The 8,039-nt window shown below is 33.6% G+C and overlaps 1 long non-coding RNA gene across 1 annotated transcript; it reads left to right on the forward strand.

Moving 5' to 3' along the window:
• Positions 1-1,284: 1,284 nt before the first annotated feature.
• Positions 1,285-4,028, forward strand: LOC112016788 (uncharacterized). Its single transcript, XR_010627174.1, has 4 exons — positions 1,285-1,369; positions 1,583-1,663; positions 1,768-1,887; positions 3,920-4,028. It is a non-coding gene; the product is annotated as an uncharacterized LOC112016788 (long non-coding RNA).
• The last annotated feature ends 4,011 nt before the right edge of the window (positions 4,029-8,039 follow it).

Raw genomic sequence — 8,039 nt, forward strand, 5'->3', positions numbered from 1 at the left:
AAGTAGTTAGCAACATTTGCAGCAGCCATACTGCACAAAAAAAGGTAAGCAATGCAAATACAAGTACACAATAAATGACTACTAAATCAAACCCAACAAAGCACTACTCCATTCACAAAACAAACCAATTCAATCCAGTGCCACAAAACAATAAGCACTAATATGTCCAAGCAAACCAGAGATCACTAACAAAATATCATTATAACTAACTAAATCAATGCCAATACAAGTAAAGTACAATCAAAAGTGAGAATCATTTTGATGTATGCCATTCTTGAAAATTCATTGAGATATTTGGTTTTTTGGATTTTTCATGTTGTATGCCATTCTTGAAAATTCATTGGGAATCATTTTAGTACTAAGAAACAAAAGTGAAACAATAGTAAAAGGAATTGTAACCAGTTTTGAAGGTTTTAAATTGTTTAGTTTAAATTAAATTTGTTAGTTTACTTTGCTAATCTGTGAATTGTGGTGATAAGTAGAGAACTGCAACCAGTTATGATATTTAAATACCAAGAAATTTCAGCAAGTTGAGATGATTAGTAGAGAATCTGTTATGCAGTCACAAGAGAAAATTCAGTAATTCAAGGCTTTATATAGTACTTAACTCAATTGAGATGATTTCTTTTCAATTTATGAATGATGGAAGTATTTCTTTTGCCTAATTTATAGTGTAATGTACCAAGTTTCTTTGGTCAGTTTTCTTAATCCTCTTATACTTTTAAGGTCTATTTTGGAAGATAATTATGGGTAGAAAAAGCTTATAAATAAAGGGATTCACACATTGAAGCAACCACAATATCGGTTTATGTCTTTAGTAAACTATGGTATTCGGTTTTGCTACATTTTGAAAGTACAATTTGACAGTGGGCATGTATTCTGTTTTTGTTTCAGGCTTTTTAGGTATTTGGGTTACATATTAGGTTTTGATTTGATTTTTGATTCAATTTAGTTTCTCAGTATACTAAAAACTTTTGTGAGTATTTGGATTCAATTAATTTCATGTTTGATTTTGGTTTAGTTTTAAGGTATTTATAATTGGTTTTGGATAATCAAGGTTCACAGTGTTGGGCTTTTCATGGGAAAAAAGGGTTACCATAAGCGGACTTATCAAATAATCACGGTATGCCTTTTTGTTCTTTAGGTTCGTGTTCCATGATAGTCTTGCATACATGCAAATGAGAGGCTTTATATGGCTATTGAAGAAATCATATATGCTTTGAGATCTTTGAAAGTTGACAATTTGTCATCTCTAAAACATTTCAGTATCTTGTGTTGCATAAATAAAATTATTCTTCTGTTTATTAATCTTTGATCTTTTCCATAGGATGGTGGTCATCTTCATGGTTATAGTACTGAGGAGGTCAAGGTATGTTGTCCATCTATCACTATTAGTTCTGCTCTGTTCTTAATGATGCATATTTTTAGTGTTCTTTGTGCTACCCCTGGGCCTTGCCTACGGTGGTTAAGGGTGGATTGGAATTGATATAGGTCCATGTTTGTACTCAAACTCAACTCAGCTGAGCCTTAATCCATAAGGAATAAATAGACTCTGTAATGATAATGATTAGTACATCTGCAGTTAATGGCTCTACTCGCAAGACATCACAGAAAGAAATTCCCAAAATCTGATCATGCTTCTTTAATAGCATTCTCTAACGAGGTATCTCACTCTGTATATTCAGTTAATTATTGTCATTTTTCCTAGTCCTATGCAGGAAAGAACTGTTTACATTCCTCCCTACCTTTTTCTTCTATTATTTTCAGGTAAAGCAGAAATTTCGATCCCTTTGTGCAATTGTACGAATTTCTGTAGCATTGCAGCAGCATCAATGCATAAACATTCAAGAAATGATCCTTTCAATTTCACATGAAGGTTTCAAATTGGTATGTGCCGTCTGAATGTCACCTAGCTAATCATTTAGTTTTGTAGTCTAATGAGAAGTTGCTTGATAATGTATAGCTATTCTATGAAGCTTATGGAATGAGTTTTTTTTTTTTTTTTTCTGCTCTTAGAAAGCATCAATTTAGAACATAAAAAGTGGAGTAAAATAAATCTGGTTATGAATGGGAAGTGAATCGTCACATAAAGCTTATGTTGCAGTTTGTTTTGCTGTTCTTTTTTCTTTTTTTTTTTTTTTTTTTTTTTTATGTTAAGTAATGATGCATTATTGAAAGTTAAACAAAAGTGATCCCCAAGTAAACAGGAAGTGTACCAAGGATGCAACAAAGTTTCAACTAAAACTACATAAATCTAAAAAATCATCTAAGGTAGAAAAATAATGGCCAGTTAAGGCAGCTGACCAATCAAACATGGATTGTAAAAGATACAATTTTAGCTACACAGACAAACACTCAATCCAATCAAAAGTACGAAGACTCCTCTCCTTCCAAATAATCAACATAACCCAATGAGGCATGGTTCCCCACACATCAATAGAATGATGGTTACCAAAGTCCCCCTTCCAGCACTCCATCAACTCCAGCACCCTTTTCGGCAAAATTCAATTCACACTCAAAGACAAAACACCATAGACCATAGATCGTGTGCAATGTCACAATGAAGCAACATACAGTCGACGGTCTCCCCACTGTGCTTACACACTCAACACCAATCAACAAGGCATCTATTCTGCTTCTGAAGATTCTTTATGGTAAGAATTTGTCCCCAAACTGCAGGCCACGTGAAAAAAGCTACCTTAGAAGGAATCTTATCCTTCCAAACGGTTTTACACAAAAGATAAGGGGAGTGACCTGTAATAAGAGCTTCATAGTAGGACTTAACCTCAGATAAACCACTCCTAGTAGGGGTCCCAAACATCTGGTCTTCCTTAGCCCTTGTAACTTTAAAGAAATACAGAAGACAAAGAAATGATTGCAAAATCCCAAACTCCCAATTATTAACAGATCTAGTGAACAAAATATCCCATTGAAGAACCCCAGAATTCCAATTCGTATTTTCTGCCATGAACGCTCCTTATTTCTGGCTATATGGTACAACATCGGAAAAGCATCCTTCAGGATTGTATCTCCACACCATAAGCCGGAAACGAACTTTGAGACCATCACCCAAACCAAACTTGACATACCGTGAAAGCCTCCCCACCCTTTTTTAATATACTTCCAAAGGGACACACCTTATGGTCCCTTAAGCACACAGGAAGTCCAAGCACCCAATATACACCCATACTTCGTAGCCACCACACTTCTCTATAAAGAATTAGTTTCAGTGGCATACCACCAAAGCCAGTTCCCCAACAATGCATTATTAAAATGTGCAGGCTTCGCACAAAGTCTGCTTTTTCTTGGACTACTTGGTGAAATCCATCTTATCAAACAAAGTTGCTTTTTCTTGGACACTGACATTACACTTCATTAGTTCTATATGTGTTATATAGATATAGGTATATCATTGTGACACCTCATTCTCTCATAACAATGGTGAAGGGTGAGGTCATGGGTTCAAAATTCATTGTGTGTGTCTCTAACTTACCAATAAAAAAATTTGGAGTTTTCATCAGTTATTGAGCCTCCCAAAATTGTGATTTGTCCTTACAACAATATCAAGTATTGTATTGCTCTAGATAAATCAGGTACGTATGGAAATCCTCTTTCCAAGGACACTTCCCATTAAATGTTAGGGATTCATAATCTTTTCATGTTCAAAAACCATTAATTTTAGGCAAGTAGTTTTTTCTTGTTAAATTTCATTTTGTGATCCTTTGATAGATATACTACCATTCTTGCCTAAATCGACATTGGTTGATGTAACTGGACTGACTTGGAAATCTTTCAATCTATGATGTGCAGTTGGGCTTTTAAACTTTTTTTTTTTTTAAAGTACCATATAGCAAAGGCAAGTTGTTAACCTGTTTGCATTGTCTTACTCACTTTGCATCATCCTGGGGCGCATTTGCAGGAAATAGGTGATTCAAAAGATCAAAATTGTCTGCCTACTACCGCACAACCTTTAGCTTTGAGTTGACACTGTGGCAGAGTTAGGGAAAGAGTTGGAAAACTTTAAAAAGTAGATTTTCTTACCTGCTCGCTTGATTATGATTTAATTTTTGGTAGATATTTTCATGAATGTGGGTTAAATTGCAAAGTTTATGTCTTTAACATCTATTTTATATGCATTTAGGTATTTCAGCAAGATTTGTCTGTAGTAGTTCATTCAAGCACATTGGAAATAGCAGTAATAGGAAGCAAAACACCATAGCTATCATGCATTAGATATGACAATAACAAACGCTAAGAATCGACAAGAAACAAATGTTGTAGGCATGCAAGCAAAGCTCTAAAAGACCATGGTGATAGCAAAAGAACTGCTAAAATTGGGACAATCAACACTAGAGACAAATCTAAAAATGAAGCCACTGATAAGCAGAAGTAGAGACAAGTGTATATCTGTGAATCATTATAAAGTGAGACAATTTAACAGCTTAAGGGTTCCTCTGTGTTGGCCGAGCTCATGGATCTTCTCAAATTATGTTCCTACCATTCATGAACCTAGACTGTACTCCTTTCTTCGGTGCCAAACCCAAACTTAATTAAAAAGAGCATAAACAAACACAAAGTTTTTCCTCCACAATCATCAATACGGGAGGGAGAAATTGTTAGAACAAAGTAAGTAAACAATGGCCATTTTGAAACTTGAAAAGTAACATTTCCTAAAATAATTTATATGGGTTTATCCTATTTCCACAAGTTTATTATTATTACTTGTTAAAGATAAAGATTTGAACAAAACAACATCAATAGAAAAAGAGTCTAAAAAATTTATGAAAAAAAAAAAAAAACCCATAACATGTAAATGATTAGATGATTATAGAAAAGGGAGAGGAGAGACCTGGATGTGGTGGAGCTTGATGTGTTCCAGACCTTCTTGATGGCATGGGTGCGAGAGGACTCGGTGGCGCCGTCGAGGAATTTGCCGAGTTGAGGAGAGAACTGAACCACCTTCTGACTGCCGATGTTGGAACGAGCTTGGTAGTAGTGAGAGAGACAGATCGGCTGTGTGAGTGAGCGAGAGAGAGAGGGAGGCTGCGGTGAGGTGTGCGACTGAGAGAGGCTGAGGTGAGGCTGACTGAGCTGTGCGACTGAGAGAGGGTGAGTGAGAGAAAGACGAGAGAGGGTGAGGAGAGTGGAGAGTGGAGAGTGACTGTGAGAGAGGCATTTAATTTAAAAATATCCTATTAAAAATCGACTTTCAGAGAGTCGAGGTCCATGTGGACCGACAGATCAGAGCCAGGTGGCGCCACGTCAACGCCAGATGGCGTCTACGTGGAACTCGAGTTTTAGAAACTCGAGTTTATGTGGATGCCACGTGGTATCACGCCACGTCAAATAGCAAAAATCGAGCCTCAAAAAGTTGAGATCTGAGCGCAAAATTCGAGTCTCTAAGACTCGAGGTGTTACTAATTTATATTGTTTTCAAACCGGGCCAACTAACTATATAATTGGCTAATTATAAATAATTACCCATTTCGTCCTCTGAAACACTATGGCATAATCATGCTTTTTTGTCCTCTTCAATCGATCGTTTTCATTTTTTCATTCACTTTTTTCATTATTACCTTTCATTCATTGCCCATCAAATCAATCATGTTGCTTTTAGTTTGGCCAAGCACTCAATAAAGGCCACTGCAAAGTTCCTAATCATTCAACCCAAGAATGGGCTGGACTACGTGAATCACGCCAAACAATCCTTCGAAGCTGTTGCGTTTAAAAATAGACTAAAAATGAGATCAATGACAAGGAAATTAAATAGCAATTCCCGAATTTTCTTCCAAAGTTTTTTCTCGTGTTTCCACTTTCCATACTGTTTCTCATTGACATAACGTCAACCTTATTTATTTAGTACGATAACATTAAAGTTTTCTTTTTCAGTATCTGGCAATTTTTTAGGTGTTTATAGTCTCTGTCTAATACACATTATTTTATTAAAATGAAGAATCTCTTAAAATGACGCATATTTTTTGTTTAGAGGTTTCGAATACAGAATTTCATAATCTATATACATGATGTATGTATAATGAAAAATAATATGCTAAAAAGTTATATATATATATATATATATAATCTTATATTAATCAGTAATAAATGAAGAATAATTATCTGTCTTTACACAACTAAATGTACTAACAAATTTTTGTAAAGTATCCCTTGAGTGCCCACCTCTTAAAGACAATTACAATCCAACGACATGAATGTTAAAAGTTACTTCAAATTTTTCTATTTAATCTGAACTTTGTGTAGGTTTAATGAGATTACATAAAAGCAAAAGGGTCCTTATAATTGTCACCCACCATACTCGGTTTCTTGATGCATCCTGATTGCATAGCATTTTTATATTCACGTGTATAATATATACACACACACGTGTACACAAATTGTGTCACATTATTTGCAAAGTATATAAATCATGATCAATGGATACTTCTTCTTTTTTTTTTTTTTTTTGTTAATTATTATCTTCATTATTTTGCAGTTGTGTACTCCATGGATTTTTAAATTCTTTAGCCTAATTTCCCCTTTGTCGCTTTTATTTTTAAATGAATCTCTCTTCATTTGTTAATGCTTGATAAAAAATTAAAAAAAAAACATAGAAAAAAAATACAATATAAGAAGATTTTTAAATGTGTACTCTTTGTGTAAAAATAAAGATTGTTAAAATTATTTTTGGTACTTCACTATGTTGTAATAGAAAAAAAAAAAAAAAAAAAATTGGATAGTGCAAGAGGAGCGTGACAAAGAAATTATGGGTGATAGAAATGGTCCTACTTAAGCTAGGAAATACAAGAATGGTCATGCCCCAATAGGATTCTCACGAAATCTCACGACATCATTATGGTTTTTAATTTTTAATTTTTTGAGACAATTTCAACTTATAATGTCTACTTTTAATAATAACTATTTATTATCAGATTAAGATATCAATTACTTTTTTGTGTAAGTAAAATTAAACCTCAAATTTTTTATTTAATTATTAAAAATTTTATCAATTAAATTAACTAAATCCTATCACATTATTAGCGTTTATAAGGGAATAAAGCAAAAATGGTAGGCAATGGCCAATCACTTTTGATTATTTATTTACGATTCTTTTTCTCATTTTAGCAATTTTGTCTTCATTTTAGCAATCATTTTTCCATTATTAACTTTCATTTTCATCCTACTTTAGTTTTGGCCAATCACTCGGTTGAGATGGGGAGCACAAGATCCTTATCATTCAATTCAATAATTACGATCTCTGAATTTCTTGCATAAAAATTGGTAAAATATCATTTTAGTCTATAAAACTTTTACAAAAGATTGTTTTTCATTTTTAAACTTTCAGAAGCTTATTTTTTCATTCTTAAACTTTGCAAATCATTTTACTTTTCATCTTTCTGTTTATGTATGTTAGTTTATATCTTATGTGGCCTAACGGAATATTGACGTGGGACCTAACTTGGGCTAAACTATTTCACTTAAAAACTACACTCTCCGTCTCACTTTTTTTGTTTTTTATTTTATTTGAGATGTCCCAAAATATTGTCCTGTTTCTAAAAATAAAATTCATTAATTTACTAATGTTCCTATTATACTCCTATTAATTTACTAATTCAATTTTTTGATAAATTTTTTTAAATGTAATTTTGAAAACTTATACATTTTTAAAAGGTAAACAAGACAATAAATGATTTTGCTTAAAAAATTTGACTTTTTTTAAAAAAAAAAAAAAAACTCAGATGGAGGGAATAAAAAGACACGTGTATCACAATGATTCACACATTAAATAAATTTTTTTTTAAAATACAAAATACCCCACACTCCATCTTTCGACACAACCTGATAGAAATTCTATACCCAAACTGAATCTCCAGCCCAACTGTCAAACCCGCCGGCGACCCCAACTGTCACTGGAATTAATCGCACCATCTCTCCACAACGAGCCGCACTCACAAACCCACCACGCAACAAAAAGCCTAAACCCATAAATCCAAACAACGGCCAACCTTCCACTAGAAACAAAACACAAACAAACCATGTTTTTT

This window comes from Quercus suber, unplaced genomic scaffold, assembly GCF_002906115.3.
Source record: "Quercus suber isolate HL8 unplaced genomic scaffold, Cork oak 2.0 scaffold_1022, whole genome shotgun sequence".
Classification (NCBI taxonomy): Eukaryota; Viridiplantae; Streptophyta; class Magnoliopsida; order Fagales; family Fagaceae; genus Quercus; species Quercus suber.